Raw genomic sequence first — 16,076 nt, 5'->3', positions numbered from 1 at the left:
AGCCGGCGGAAGTGGCGCCCACAGGTACAGACAGGACTCAGGGGTCCCGCTGCCCGCCCCGCCTAGCCCTGCCCAGAAGGGGACTGAGGCCCGCCTGCGCCGCGGCGGCTGGGTCCGCAGATTCCGCAGCCGATGGCTGGTTCCAGCAGGTTTCAACCAGCCCTCTTCCCCACTTCTGGAAGCCAGGCGCAGTCCACTCACCATTCCTCAGCTTCCCGGGTGTCCTGGCGTCAGCTAGGGATGTCCCAATACCCGCAGGTCACAGGGTGACAGAGGCTGCTGCAGAGCCACCTGGGCCTCCCAGAGCCAAGAAGCAGCAGCGGAGACTAACAGAAAGAGCCTACTGTGGCGAAGGCGAGACAAAGCGCCCGCCGGCCAGATCCTAGAAGCCGCCAGCTCCTTTCCGGCGGCGTGCCTGATTGAACGGTCCCCACCCCAGAGCCCCTGATTGTATGCGGCTTCAGGCCCCACCCCCTCAGGCCCTGAGGGACAGGAGATTGCGATCTCACGTGAGGCTGGATGAGGCCAGAATGACCGTTTTGGCCTAGCGGTTTGTAGGGGATGCGCCCTTTCTGCGCTGGAACCTGACCATGCAAGGAGGACATTCGCATTTAACCTTGTATACAGGGTTATAGCTATTTGTGCATTATATATATATATATAATTGCAAGCAATATAATGACAATTCTGTAACTGCCTAGTGGATTCACCTTGCCTGCTACCTAGACAGAGCTGATTTCTCAAGACCGGGGAATAGCAAGGGAAAGAGTAATTCACGCAGAGTCGGCTATGCGGGAGACCCGAGTTTTTTATCTTATTTTATTTTTCTGAAACAGAGTCTTGCTCTGTCGCCCAGGCTGGAGTGCAGCCTCGGAGTTTTATGATTATTCAAATCAGTCTCCCTGAGCATTTGGGGATAAGAGTATTTAGAAAGTTTATTTTGCCAAGGTTGGGGATGATTGTGCATGACACAGCCCAAGGATATCCTGATGACAGTTGCCCAAGATGGTCAGAGCACAGCTTGGTTTTGTTGGAGATAAATGCTCGGGGCGCAAAGTGAAACCAGCACTCAAACGAAAGTTTTCTCAGCAACGCAATTTACTTCTGCAGAAGCCTGCTGCTTGCCTCAATCACAATCGCAAGAGCACACGGAACAAAGGAGAGCAGGGGTTTTATTTCTAAGGCAATCCCTACCTCTGGCATAGGTTGGGGCCAGACCTCAAACTCTAAACTGACCCGGTTGGCTATTTGTGAATATTTTCCCAAATAAGGAAGGGGGAAGGGGATGTGAGTTACAAAGGTGGGACGTGTGGTTTCGAAGGGAGAAAAGGGTGCAGAGCAGCTAACCAGGAAACAGATGTGAGTTCTTGATTAGAACTGACAGGAAGGTTGATTACAATAACTAAGGGCAAGGAGGCATGGAGAACAAGAAAGTTGAGTTCCAGAACAAAAAACAATAACGTTAACATACCAAACCTTGGAAGAAAAACTGACTGTATCTGACAGTTTTATACATTTTAGGGAGACAGGAGACATCAATCAACATATGTAAGATGAACACTGGTTTGATCCGGTACAACCTGAAGCAAAAGTGGGTCAACTCGAAACCAGGAGGGGGCTTCCAGGTCACAGGTAGGTGAGAGACTAACAGTTACATTCTTCTGAGTTTCTGACGAGGCTTTCCAAAGGAGGCAATAAGATACGCATTCTTCTCAGTGAGCAGTGGATGACTTTGAATAGAATGGGAGGCAGGTTTGCCCTAAGCAGTTCCCAGATTGACTTTTCCCTTTATCTTAGCGATTTGGGGGGCCCAAAATATTTTCCTTTCCAATTTCCCCCTTTTGTTTTAAAAACATTTTGGAGAAAGCATTTTAGAAGAAAATCAGTCTCTGGTGCCAGGTTTTGTCTGATTTCTCATGGAGTAGCTGGGATTACAGGCGCGCGACACCACACCTGGCCATATTTCACTTCAAGCTCTAGGGTAAGTAGGGCGCTTGGAGAATTCCAGGGAAACCTCGGGAAAATATGGGTCAGGCTGAGAGTAAGTTCGCTAATTACTTAAGCCTTGTGCCGCGGAGGGGTAATTGTGAGTACCCAAAATCTCATATCTTTGTTCCATCTGGTAGACAAGTATTCTCCTTGGTCCCCGGAATATGGAACCATGAATGGAAAAGATTGGGACAAGGTCGGATCAGACTTAAAATGAGCACAAGAGGGCCACGATATTCCCGTCTCTGCTTGGTCTGTGTGGTCAGCAATTAAAACAGCACTGGAGCCCTTCCACACTGAGAAGGAGAAGGAAGAGTTTCAGGATGACATAGGAAAGTTGAATAATCAGTAGTCTAATTATCAGCAAAGTGAACCATGACAGTCTAGTTTTAAAAAGGGCGAGAAACGGGAAGGTATATATATTAATCTTCAAAAACTTATAGAGATACAGTGCCATCTACTGCACCTTTAGGGGAAGGTCTGGAATGGCCACCCCCAGGCCAGCCTTAGGAATTTTTGGAAGGGGAGCCTGAGAAGCGCCTTGCCGCTCCCATTGTTGCAGGCCCCGCCAGTAACTATGGTGAAGGGAAGCTTCAGGCTTTTCCAACAGCCAGTTACGATGAGGGAATGATCCAGGCTTGTCCACCTGTTAATTATGGTAAAGGAATGCTGCGAGCCGGTCCGAATACAAATTACGGCACAGGGACAATCCAGGCATCCATTCGCCAGGCACAAGAAATGGGGGATTTGAATGCTTGGCAGTTGCCAAGGAGGACAGAACTTGCTCAAACATGCTAGAGCCCAGAGAACTTGCTCAAACATGCTGGGAGCCATTTCCTTTTAAAATATTAAAAGACTTAAAGCAAGCAATTGGACAAGATGGGCCAAATTCTCCTTATGTTCATTACTTGTTACAATGTGTGGCTTATAACAGACGTTGAATACCTATGGATTGGGAGACATTAGCCCGATCCACCCTGTCCCACTCTGAATTTCTCCAGTTTAAAACCTGGTGGACGGATGAAGCAACAAATCAGGCATGCAGAAATGCTCAAGCCCAACATCCCGTTAATATCACATCTGATCAACTGCTTGGAATCGGACAGGCGTGGGATACTCTAAATCAACAGATGGTAATGGCTGATGAGGCTGTTGATCAGCTCAGAACTACATGCCTAAGAGCCTGGGAAAAAATTCACGACCCTGCTACTGCTTATCCTTCTTTTCACACAGTTCAACAGGGTCCAAGGCAGCCTTATCCAGATTCTATCGCCCGTTCGCAGGGTGCGGCTCAAAAGGCTATTTCCGACTCTCATGCCAAGAAAGTGATCATTCAGCTGCTTGCTCATTAAAATGCTAATACAGAATGTCAGGCAGCAATTAGACCTATTAAGGGAAAGGCAGATCTAAATGAGGAAAAAACTTTAAGTGAATACATTAAAGCCTGCGATGGCATTGGGGGCCACTCATATAAGACCAGCCTCCTTCTACAAGGCCAAGGGGAGAGAGGGGGATGCTATTACTCCCCATATCGTGGGGGGTGCCTCACTCCCTGCGATGTAGATCCTAACAGTGAGGGGAAGAAAGGGGGTTGCTATTACACTCCATTACGATGTGGATCGTAATAATTACTCCCCCCTGCAATGTGTGTCCATTATTAGCAGTCTCTTTTGTTCAGGATATTAGGAACAATTTCACAGGCTGTGTACACAAGAGGATGGACAAGGAATACCATCCTCTGCACCTCCGGCTATTAGGAACCATATCACACAATGGGTGTACACTCTTTGGGAGATTTGGGGTAATGTCATCCTGTGTTTCCCTGAATATTGGGAGACATATCACAGGGCGGCTGTACACCCACTACTCTCTTGGCAGGAACATCATACTTTACCTACTGGAAATTAGGAGCAGTATCACAGACCGGGTATCAAGCCACTGTCATATTGGAAGTAGTATCATGCTCTCCCCCACAAGTTATGAGGAACAATATCACAGGGGGGTGTGTACCTTCTCCGGTAGTGAGAGTAGTATCATCATCTCTTCCTTTAGATGACAGGAACAATATCACAGGGTGGGTGTACACCCCATGTATTTTTGGAAGCAAAGTCATTCTCTCTTCTTCTAGGTTTTACCATTCATATCACAGGCGTGGTGTACACTCCCTGTTATATTGGATGGAATCTCATCCTCTTTCAACCTGTATCTTTAGAACAATATCCCATGGGGGCTGTACATCTCTTCAATATTGGTAGTAATACCATCTTCTCCTTTCCTGGATATCAGAAACAATATCACAGGAGGGGTGTACACCCCTTGCAATATTGGTAGTAATATCACCTCTCCCCTGTGGTTATTGAGGACAAAATCCCAGGGTGGCTGTATGGTTCCTACTTTATTGGGAGTAATATCATCCATTCACACCCCGGATATCAGGAACCATATCACAGAAGAGGTGTCCAGCCCCTTCGATATTGTCAGCCATGTCATCTTCTTCCCACCTGGATATAAGGAACAATACCCTGGGATTGGGGGTGGTGTACACCCACTGCGATATCAAAAGTAAAATCAGCCTCTGGTTGTATCATATACATTGGGAGTATATGATATTACTCCCAATATCACAGGAGGATGTACCCCCCCTGTGATGTTGGGAGTAATATCATTTTCTCTCTCTGGATATTCGGAACTATATCACAGTGGGTGTGTACACTCCTTACGATATTGCCACTAGTATCATCGTCTCCCTCCCAGGATACAAGGAACAATATCACAAGGGGGTGTACACCCCCTGCGATATTGGGGGTAATATCTTCCACTCCCCTGCTGGCTATTAGGAACAATGTCACAGAAGGGGTGTACACTCCCTGCTCTGTTGGGAGTGATATCATCCTCTCCGTCGCTGGATATTAGGAACAATTTCACTAGGGAGTGTACACCTCCTGCAATACTGAGACTAATATCATCCTCTAGCCCCCTGGATATTAGGAACCATATCACAGGGGTGGTGTACACCCCCAGCGAAATTGGAAGAAATATCATCCTCTCCACCTTTGGATGTTAGGGACAATATCACAGGGGAGGTCTATGCCCCCTGAGATATTGGGAGTCATATCATCCTCTCCCACCCAGGATATAAGGAACAAGATGACCGAGGGGTTGCACACCCACTGCGATAGTTTCAATAATGTCATCCTCTACCCCCTGGCTATTAGGAATAACATCATAGAGGGGTGCACACTTTCTTCGATATTGGGAGTAATATCATCCTCTACCCCCTGGATATCAGGAACAAGCCTATTAATTATTAATATTAATAAATATAATAAAAATTAATAGTAATCATCGATATTAATAATCACTATAAAGACAGCAAAAATTAATACTGGTTTTGGTTTGAGATTTTTTAAATTGTATAATAAGTGAATTTAAAAAACGACCCAAAGTCTTCTGGTACCTGCAGATGGGCCTGCTCTTGGTGTAGGAATTTTTTGGGGGGGCGGTTGGGGGACGGAGTCTCACTCAGTTGCCCAGGCTGGAGTACAGTGACATGATCTCAGCTCACTGCAACCTTCACCTCCCTGGTTCAAGCGACTCTCCTGCCTCGGCCTCCTGAGTAGCTGAGATTACAGGTATGTGCCACCCCGCCTGGCTAATTTTTGTATTTTTAGCAGAGACGGGGTCTCACCATCCTGGCCAGGCCGGTCTCAAACTCCTGACCTCACGTGATCAGCCCACCTCGGCCTCCCAAAATGCTAGGATTGCAGGCGTGAGCCACCGTGCCTGGCTGTGGTGCAGGAATATTTCTGAAATTTCAGGGAAAACATCTCCCCTCACCAGGCTGCGTGTGGATTTGTTGATGCCTGTGGCACAGGGAGTCTCTTGATACACCCTAAGGGGGTCATGGAGTCTTCTCCCCTACTGATGGAGAACTGGAAAACACATTTGTCTCAATTTTCTCTCTTCTATATTTGTCTAGAGTCTGTTTGCAGCAGGGAAGAGGCCTCTGAATGCACTTCTGTGGATCAATGAGACATCTAAAGAAATAACTTCAGTCCTGCTGGGCAGACACGACCCCCACCACACCTCCCCTCCTGTTGTGAGTCACAGAGACAGGCCCAGAGCATTGGTGGGGGTGCAGAGGGGCCCCTTCCCAGGGGCTGTTGGGCACCTGGGACAGATGCCTGCACCTCCACACACTGGTGCAAGAAGCTCCCTCCCTTCCAGACAGCTGGCTTGACCAGCCAAGCTGAGAATCCTACCCTTCTCAGAAATTCCTGCCACCATTCCTCAGGGCCACTGGACCAGCTCCTTGGCCAACAGCCTCCATGCTGGGCCTTCTTTGCCAAGTTTAAAAACACCCCTCCAGGAATAACAAGTGTTGCTTTGAACCCCTCTGAGTAGTCACCCTCCTCTCCCCACTCAGATCCTGCGAATTTCCCACCTGCCTCTCACAGATGCACACTGGCCTCTCCACAGGGTTCCTATAAGGATATTCTCGCTGGCGATGAGTATGACAATTGATGTTTTCCAAAACTTCCTGTGCTTCACCTGCTGCCCCAGTATGGTACTCTTTTGAGACAAACAACCCAATTCTGATGTTGGTAGCAAAAGCACTTGTTTATTTCCCAGCCAGAGCCAGATAGAGGATTTCTTGGATGGGATGGGAACTAGCTAGAATATCACATGGGACATAAGGGCTCAAGGAGAAGGGGGAGGCCTGAAAAAATGAGGAGATGCTGGGGATCCAGAGGGGGCACCACCAGGCAGATGCAGGAGGTAGAGAGAGAGACCAGCACCCAGCCTACTGGGGGTTCCCTAAGAGTGCCTCTCTCATCCCCTGGGAGCATGGTAAACTCAACCAAACTCCACCAACCACACCCTCCCCTTCTCCTATGAGTGAGTCACAGAGACAGGCCCAGAGTATTGGCGGGGATACAGAGGGACCTCGTACACACATGTTCATGAAATGAACATCTCCCTACCAAAACTCAGGGATCCAGCTCCTCCCCCAGCCCAGCCTTGTCTTGCCTGAGATCAGAGAGCCCTTCCCTGAGGCCTCAGGCATTAGAACCCAAGTCAGTGCCCCTGAATCCAGTCCTACCTTACAGGAGGGGCTCTGGCTTTACCAACACCCGTACCCTATCACACCCCAGAAGGCTAAACACCTCCTTTATGTCTTCCTCCAACACCATACCTCTCAGAGCAGCACTGTGGAATGGACCCGGTGAAGGAGGAGAACAGCAAATGAAGTCTCAGCCCTCCTGGGTGAGGTGGGGGCACTGAGGGTGGCGGGTCTTTTCCCTGTGAAAACCTGAGGCCTGAGAAAGTAAGCAACCTGGGGCCTGTTGGGCAAAGTCCCCCCTCCAGGAGCCTTTTGGGCAGCACTGTGAGCTTGTTCTTGGGAAAGGCAGTAGTGTCTCTCTCCTCCGCTCCACCAGAGGCTCCACCTGGGCTCCTGCCACACCCACATCTGGGACACTCTCCCTCTTCACTAGTTGGAGGCCCAAGACCTGCAGGGAAGCAGAAGACAGAAGATGTCTCTTAGCTTCCAGAGTGGAAACACCCAGTCTCATCACTGGGATTTGGACTTTCTTGATTTTGGGTGCACTCGGAGAATGAGCAGGGGGCGCAGGCCTGTTTGGGGAAGGACAGGAGGGATGTTCCAGGGTTCAGTTTATAATCCTGAAGATCCCCCCATTTTCCTTTCTTTCTTAGGGACAGAGAGTTCAAAACTCTCCGCCTTTGCAATGGTCAGCAAGGGTTTTGGTGTGGACAGAGGGGCAGTCATCAAGGAGACCCACATCCCACTGCAGGGACTGGCCTGGAGAGGATGACACTGTTGCCAACTTTCAGTTTCAGTTTAAATTCCAGAAAGGAAAAGTGGATCTTAAGGAAGCTGACTTACATTGCTAGCAAATCATTGCCAGAAAGAAAATTGGAATTGTTAAAACACACTACTTGTGCCTCTTTAAAACCGAATCCAAAAATGGCAGAAAGGGTCTGAAGTTTCCACCTCTGTGAGCCCTAGCTCAGCTCAGCCTGCCTGACAGCTTGTCAGTCCATGCCCAACAAGCACAACAAGCAAGAGCTGACGGGGCCTGGGCAGGGCTAGGGCAGGTGGGCTGGGAGAGGAGGTTACTTTGGCTGAGGTGGGGCAGTGCATTCTCACAGGGCTTAGGACACAGGAGGAGAAGCTGGCAGCACCTCCCAAAGGGTGGGACACTTCCTGAGTCTTAACCTCTGCTTCTTGCCCCCTGAACTAAGTACATCGTACAGGTAGAATTGGAAATGCCTCTTCCCAGCCAGGCACAGTGGCTCACAGCTGTAATCCCAGCACTTTGGAAGGGCCGAGGCAGGTGGATTATGAGGTCAGGGTGTCCAAGATGGTGAAACCCCGTCTCTACTGAAAATACAAAAATTAGTCCGGCGTAGTGGCAAGCACCTGTAATCCCAGCTACTTGGGAGGCTGAGGCAGGAGAATTGCTTGAACCCGGGGAGTGGAGATTGCAGTGAGCTGAGGTCGTGCCACTACACTTCAGCCTGAGTGACAGAGTGAGACTCTGTCTCAAAAAAGAAAAAAAAGAAAGAAATCTCTCTTCCCTTCCAGTAAGCAGTGGCCTGGAGCAGAGCCCTGCCCCAAGCAGCCATTTCCACATGACACTTGGGCCCTGCTTAGAGCCCCCAGAAATAGTAGGGCTGGAGAGATCCCTCAAAGGCAATGAAGAGCTCACATGTGCAGGTGGCAGCATAAGTCAGTGGGATGTCCCCATGATGCTCCTGTGTCTCACCTGTATCCCCAAAGTGGCAAGGCCAGGCGAAGATCAGCAGGCCCAGACATAAGAAAATCAAGGGAGGAAGGACTCAAATCAAATACTTTACTTTCTTTTTGTTTGAGATCGAGTCTTGCTCTGTCGCCCAGGCTGGAGGGCAGTGGCACAATCTCTGCAACCTCATTCAAATGATTCTCATGCCTCAGCCTTCTGAATAGCTGGGATTACAGGTGTGCGCCATCACGTTAGCTAATTTTTTTGTATTTTTAGTAGAACTGGGGTTTCACCATGTTGGCCAGGCTTAACTTGAACTCCTGGCCTCATGTGATCCACCTGCCTTGGCCTCCCAAAGTGCTGGGATTACAGGTGTGAGTCACCGTGCCCAGCCAAATAGTTTACTTTCTAAAGAAGGAAGAGGTTTGTGTCTTTTTCCCCCATGTTTATTATTTACTTTCAGTTGTAGAACTTTTAATTTTACCAATTACTTTATATTTGCCGTTGTTCTTTTTTTAATTATAAGTCACTGAAGTTGCCTTTGACACCACCCCCAGCCCCAGTGCCCTGAAGCCCTTCCCAGGAGTAGCTGCTACTGAGACATACCTTTCCAGTCTTTTCATTACACTTTTGTGTCTGTATATATATTCCTTAATACGTGTAAAGTATTGTCCTTTCTAAAAATGAAAGGTCGGCCGGGCGCGGTGGCTCACGCCTGTAATCCCAGCACTTTGGGAGGCCAAGGCGGGTGGATCAAGAGGTCAGGATTTCAAGACCAGCCTAGCCAAGATGGTGAAACCCCGTCTCTACTAAAAATACAAAAAAATTAGCCGTGCATGGTGGCACGCACCTGTAATCCCAGCTACTCCAGAGGCTGAGGCAGAGAATTGCTTAAACCTGGAGGGGCGGAGGTTGCAGTAAGCCAAGATCGTGCCACTGCACTCCAGCCTGGGCAACGAGCGAGACTCCATCTCAAAAAAAAAAAAAAAAAAAAAAAAATGAAAAGTGTCAGTATGAACATATTAGTGTACTTTTGACTTCTCAGCAATGTTTTTAGGATCCATTCAGCTAGACATATAAGTATGTGAATTCTTTTATTTTTGAATTTGTTTAACTTGACAGATAACCTTGTTTGTTGTTATTGTGTACGAATGATGTTTTGAAGTACATACACATTGTGGAGTGGTTTGAAAATTCCTTTTAACTGCTATGTGCATGTCCTGCTTCATCATAGCATGTAAATACCTTTGATTTTGCCTTTCACCTCTATCAATAGATTTTAGGTTTCTCCTGAAGCTCCTCCACTATAAACAATGCTGTAATAATTCCAGGACACAATTCCAAAAGAAGGGGTATGGCAGTAGTCACTACAGTGGGATGGTTAGTTTATCAATGACTTTTTTAGAATTTCTATTACATGTCGATAACAAGAAGCAGACAGATTTTTAGTCAGATGACTTTTAAAAAATTCTCCTCAGGGCTGGATGCAGTGGCTCATGCCTGTAATCCCAGCTCTTTGGGAGGCCGAGGCGGGCAGATCACCTGAGGTTGGGAGTTCAAGACCAACCTGACTAACATGGAGAAACCCTGTCCTTACTAAAAATACAAAATCAGCTGGGCGTGGTAGCGCATGCCTGCAATCCCAGCTACTCAGGAGGCTGAGGCAGGAGAATCGCTTGGACCCAGAAGGCAGAGGTTGTGGTGAGCCGAGATCACGCCATTACACTCCAGCCAGGGCAAAAAGAGCAAAACTCTGTATCAAAGAAAAAAAAAAATCTCAGCTAGGTGTGGTGGCTCACACCTGTAATTCCAGCACTTTGGGAGGCTGAGGCAAGTGGATCACCTGATCTCAGGAATTTGAGACCGGCCTGGGCAACATGGTGAAACCCTATCTATACAAAAATTTGCCAGGCATGGTGGTGCATGTCTGTAGTTCCAGCTACTCGGGAAGCTGAGGTGTCAGATTGACTGAGCCCGGGAGGCAGAAGTTGCAATAAGCCGAGATCACACCACTGCACTCCAACCTGGACAACACAGCCAGACTCACTCTCTCAAAAAAAAAAAAAAAAGACTGTTCACCCCACCCCAAAACTGCTTTTACATCCCTTTACATGCCTACTCTTCCCTGGTAGATACTGAGAAGTGGAATTACATTTCACTTTTGATAAGCACTGCCATTCACTCCAAACTCCATTCCAAACTTCTTCTTGCCATCTGCCTTCAAGATTCCTTTATTTATTATTTTCTTCATCTTTCCTGGCCTGGCGTCTTCTGACTCTTTCAAAGTTTCTCTCTGTCTTCCTATACTTTGGACAGACTTGTCCACAGATTTCTGAGCTCCCCTCTCATTTCCACCAGTTCAGTGGTTCCACATACATGTGGATGAATCCAACCAATATCTCTCTGTCACCTCCAGACCCCATGTCCACACACTGGACACCTCCATATGAACTTGCATCTCCCTTTACAAACTAAACTCCCCAGAATTGAACTGGTCACCCCTTTCTCCTCCCTGCCTTTAACTCACTTTGTTCCTGTGTCCTCATCTCAGTTAAGGGCCAGGGCACTGGCCAATTCCTACGCTCAGCCACCTCCACCTTGGCCAGCATCTTCACAGCCCTGCCCCACCATCCTGATTTGTCTGGGATTTACCTTTTGTACAGCCAAAAAAGAGAGACAAAAAGGACGCAATTCTCCACCCTCATAGGCACCCCCTAACCCAGGTCACTTTCCCTCCTTCCTAGGTCACCGATGCAATGTCCAGGCCAACTCCCTGCTCCAGACTTGCCTGAGAACTTGCTTCCATTGTCCCAGCTGCATCTAGAGCTTCCTTCCACATTGCACATCTGATGGCACCCCAGGTCCTCTTCATCAGACATGGAGGCCTCACGGTCCCCTCTGCTTTCCTCCCCAGCATAGTCTCTCTCCACCCTCTCCTCCAGCCCCAAGGCTCCCAAAGTTATGGCCCCATCCGGTCTCCTCTCCAAGATTTCACACTCGTGGCCACCGACCTACAACAGCCTCCCGACTCTCTTGTCAGCTCCTACTCAAGCTTCCCGCCTCCCTTAAACACCGCTGTTTCTAGGGAGCCCTCCCAGGCTTGCCCCACCCGACCAGGGTGTTAGGTTTTGAAGCTAAGGCGAGGGTTAAAGAAACAGAGAGAGAGAGAGAGAGAGGACGCTCTACAGCAAATACCGGCAATTGCAAAAACCTACGGAGGTAGGGGACCAGCTTAACGCCAGAGCCCACGAGGCTTACAGGTTGGGGCACCTTTGGTATGGGTGGGAGGGGTGTGTGCAATATGGCCTTTTTCCGTCAGAGTGTGATAGTGATGTTCTTTGGATCTTTGCGCAGCACGGTGTATAGGGATGTTCCTTCAGCTGGGCCTTTGCCGGGTAGGGTATGGTAAGAATGTTCCTGTGCCTTGTGGTCAGGAGGTTAGGCCGGATGTTTCTCGTGGCCAGGACCCCGTGGAATGTTTCCCTTTGACCAGGGTCTGCGAAATGGCAGGAGGCTTACAAAATAGTGCAGTTTGGACTAACACAGGGCAGTAGGTTGAGAACCAAATGCAAGTGAATGGCCACCTTGGGAAGGTCGGTGAGGGACGTTGGAGAGAGGCTGGGGATCCTTGGGGAGGAGGCTGGGAGTAGTTAGGGAATGGCTGGGAGCCGCTGGGAGTTGACTGGGGACCTCCGGGGGCTGGCCGGGTACAATTGGGGGCACAAGTGGTCACCGTGCTCACGGAGGGGAAACCACAAGCGCGCACAAGGTGGGACACTCGGGACAACTGGGAACAGAAGGTGGGGGCCAAAGAATAGGGGGCCAGACTTAGTCCCCATCAGGCACCCAAGGGATGAGGAGGAATCCGACTGGAGACTCCCAACCACTCGCCCTTCTGCGGATTCAGCCAGTGGGTGGCAGAGGTCCAGGCTGAGTGAGAGCCGCATCGCCCGGGTGCAGCCTCCTGCTTCAGCCCCTCTGCGATCCGTGGGGTGAGAGCGCAGTGCAGACTGGTCCTGCTGCGCTGTGTAGAACACGTAGAGTCCTTGGGAGAGTCTGGCCCGCGCGGGGCTCAGCTTGTCCCCGAGTCCTGGGCCGTGACTGCTCAGAACAGGGAGGCCCTCGCCGGCGGGCCGCTGCCTCTGCAGGAGGATCCTGGGATGCTGGACTGGATACAGTTTCCTATCTTTCTGTGGCTGTTTCCGGACCTGTTTGAGCACAGGCTACAAATTTAGAGGTCGCGGAGGACCTGGGCAGGGAGTTCACTGCCGGGGAACTGCAGTCCACGTGGCCTCTCTCCACACTCTTCTTTCTTCCTGAAGTCCAGACCTCCATCACCTGTGCCATTCAATATCAGGAAATCCCCTTTATGATTGCCTTTTGTCTTTTCCCACTCCTGGCAGGGAGCAGATTGTTGCCCATTATTTGCTTAGGCTTTCCTTTATCCACACTCTTGGATAAACCCTCACATCCTGATGCTGGGCTTGAACAGATGACTCGCTTTGGTCAAGACAACGGTAACAAGAGGAAACTTGAAGATTGCATGCTGCTCCTGGAAACCTGACTCCATATGAGCATGCGGTGACTATGCTGATAGATGACATGGCCCAGCACCCCTAAAGACCACTGAGAGAGAGGCCATGGGGATCAGCCAGCTCCCAGCCAACCTGACCCCAGGCATATGAGTAAGTCCAGATCAGCTGAACCTGGTAGAATCTTTAACTAAATAAGTGCTGTTGATTTGAGGGAGACTGTTTTATAGCAGATTGTTTACGGGCTACCCAAAACTTAAGATCGAATCTCTTTTCTTTGTTCTCCCTCTACCCCTACCCCTATCTCTCTTTTTGCTTTTCTTTAATTTTTTAATATTATTATTATAGAGATAGGGTCTCCCTATGTTGCCCAGGCTGGACTTGAACTCCTGGGCTCAAGTGACCCGCCTGCCTTGGCTTCCCAAAGTGCTGGAATTACAAGTATGAGCCATTGCACCCAGTCAGTACCTCTGTCTCTCTGTCTTGACCCTGTTACTCTGAACACCAAGCCTGGAGGAGGCCCAGTAATGTTTCTAAAGAAGTATTTCCCAACATTTTTCACATGGACCCCCTGCATCAGAATTGCCTGGAGAACTTTTTGGAAATACTGAATCCTGGGAATTCCGGGAATCTTTGGAAACGTAGTATGAGAAACTTCGATTTGACCAGTCCCATTGTCTGGAGAACACGTTTTAACAGTTCTCCTTCCTCATTTAAAGTTGTTGCAGTTGTTGCCCCAGTCCCTTGGCACCATCCAGACAGTGAGCTAAGAAGATAACCTTGGGGAATCTGGAGGCTGTCATCAACACAGCATGCTCTGATGGGAGCTGGGAAAGTCTGTCTTCCCATCTCCTTCCGTTCTCAGGTTCAAGCCACTCCAGGGCTGACTCACAGAACCAACCTTCTCTCCAGTTGATCCTCATGACACAGGAACTTCTGAAGCCTGAAAATGATGCTGGAGGAACAATCAAGGTCAGGTCTTGAGAAATGCTCTTTCCATGCTCGTCTTTGCGTTCAGATATTAACTAAAGGGAAATGAATTTTACAACAATTCCCCTTTGCAATGCTCCAGAGCTTGTTCTTCTAAGAAAAAAGGCTCAGGACTCAGGCCCTAAAAAGAATAAAATCGACTTTCTCACCACCTTATATTTCTCACCACCCCACCTCCCTCCTCCAGAAAGTGAGCTCCTTGGAGAGAACTTAGCCTAGGACTTTCTGTCCCTGCTTTACCGCACATGGGCTCTTCCCAGTACTGGTTAAGGATGAGTGCTAAAAAGACCTTGCAGCTCCACAGCCAAGACCCCACAGGCTATGTGCTTATGGCTGGAACACCAAGGACAAAGGACTGACCTCAATGACTTCTAACAAAGATTTTTTTTTTTTTTTTTTTTTTTTTTTTTTTTTTTTTTGAGACGGAGTCTGGCTCTGTCTCCCAGGCTGGAGTGCAGTGGCCGGATCTCAGCTCACTGCAAGCTCCGCCTCCCGGGTTTATACCATTCTCCTGCCTCAGCCTCCGGAGTAGCTGGGACTATAGGCGCCCGCCACCTCGCCCGGCTAGTTTTTTGTATTTTTAGTAGAGACGGGGTTTCACCGTGTTAGCCAAGATGGTCTCGATCTCCTGACCTCGTGATCCGCCCGTCTCGGCCTCCCAAAGTGCTGGGATTACAGGCTTGAGCCACCGCGCCCGGCCTCTAACAAAGATTATATGAGCCTATGAAGGTCCTGTGATGTCCTGACCCTCAAAATCCAACTCCTGTGTAGGGTTTCTCTACATCAGACTTAGATTAGTCAGTTGTGTTCACTTTAAGCAAGAGCTTTTCTGCCAAAGGCCTTGATAGACACCATTGGGCTGTGTCCTTAACCACTAAGATTTAGCCACAACTAAGGTGGCACAAGGCAGCTTCTTAAACCCCCACAAGTTGCATACAAAGACATAAAAACAAGCAAGGAAAATAGAATTATGATAAAGGCCTGGTTGTGGTGATGGTCACAGGTCATGGAGGACCAGGGACCACCCTTTTTGGTTTTTAGTTTACTGAGACAGCATCTCATTGTTACTTAGACTGGTGTGCAATGGCACAATCTTGGCTCACTGGAACCTCCATCTCCTGGGCTCAAGTGATCCTCCTGCCCTAAACTCCAGAGTTGCTGAGACTATAGGCACACACCACCACACTGAGCTAAGTTAAAAATTTTTTTTTTGTAGAGATGAAGTCTCATTACATCACCCAAGCTGGTCTTGCACTCATGGCCTCAAGCTATCTTCCTGCCTCAGTCTCCCAAAGTGCTGGGATTACAGGTATGAGCCATCCCGCCCAGCCTAGGGATAGGCCCATTTTTAAATCATCCATGGATGTCCCAAGGCTAAATGTCTTAAGCCTGCCTGTCCCAGTCCTGTGTCTGCATGAAAGGAGGAAAGGAGAAGCCTTTGCTGTCTATTTCTTCAAGCAGTTACAAGTTCCTTTTTCCTTTGAGTATTAAGTATTCCCCAAAGCTATTCTGTTCTGCTAAATTCCTTCACGCTTGCTTTTTTTTTTTTTTTTTTTTCCCCCTAGCAATGACCTGGACCTTGAGATTTCATCGTGTTTGAAGGCTCTCTGCTTGGTAATATTTATGAGACCATTATTTCACAGACAGACAACCTTCTTTTAGGTTTTATTAGACAATATTAAGTCCAGATAAGAGACCAACAGAGGATTTGAGAATGAAATCTGAATTCTGAGAGTATTACTACTGTTTCTTGAGAAGGAAGAGGAGAAAGGAAGGAAACATTCATTATGTGCCTGCC

This window comes from Rhinopithecus roxellana, chromosome 1 (assembly GCF_007565055.1).
Source record: "Rhinopithecus roxellana isolate Shanxi Qingling chromosome 1, ASM756505v1, whole genome shotgun sequence".
Classification (NCBI taxonomy): Eukaryota; Metazoa; Chordata; class Mammalia; order Primates; family Cercopithecidae; genus Rhinopithecus; species Rhinopithecus roxellana.
Note: the sequence above shows the minus strand (reverse complement) of the source record.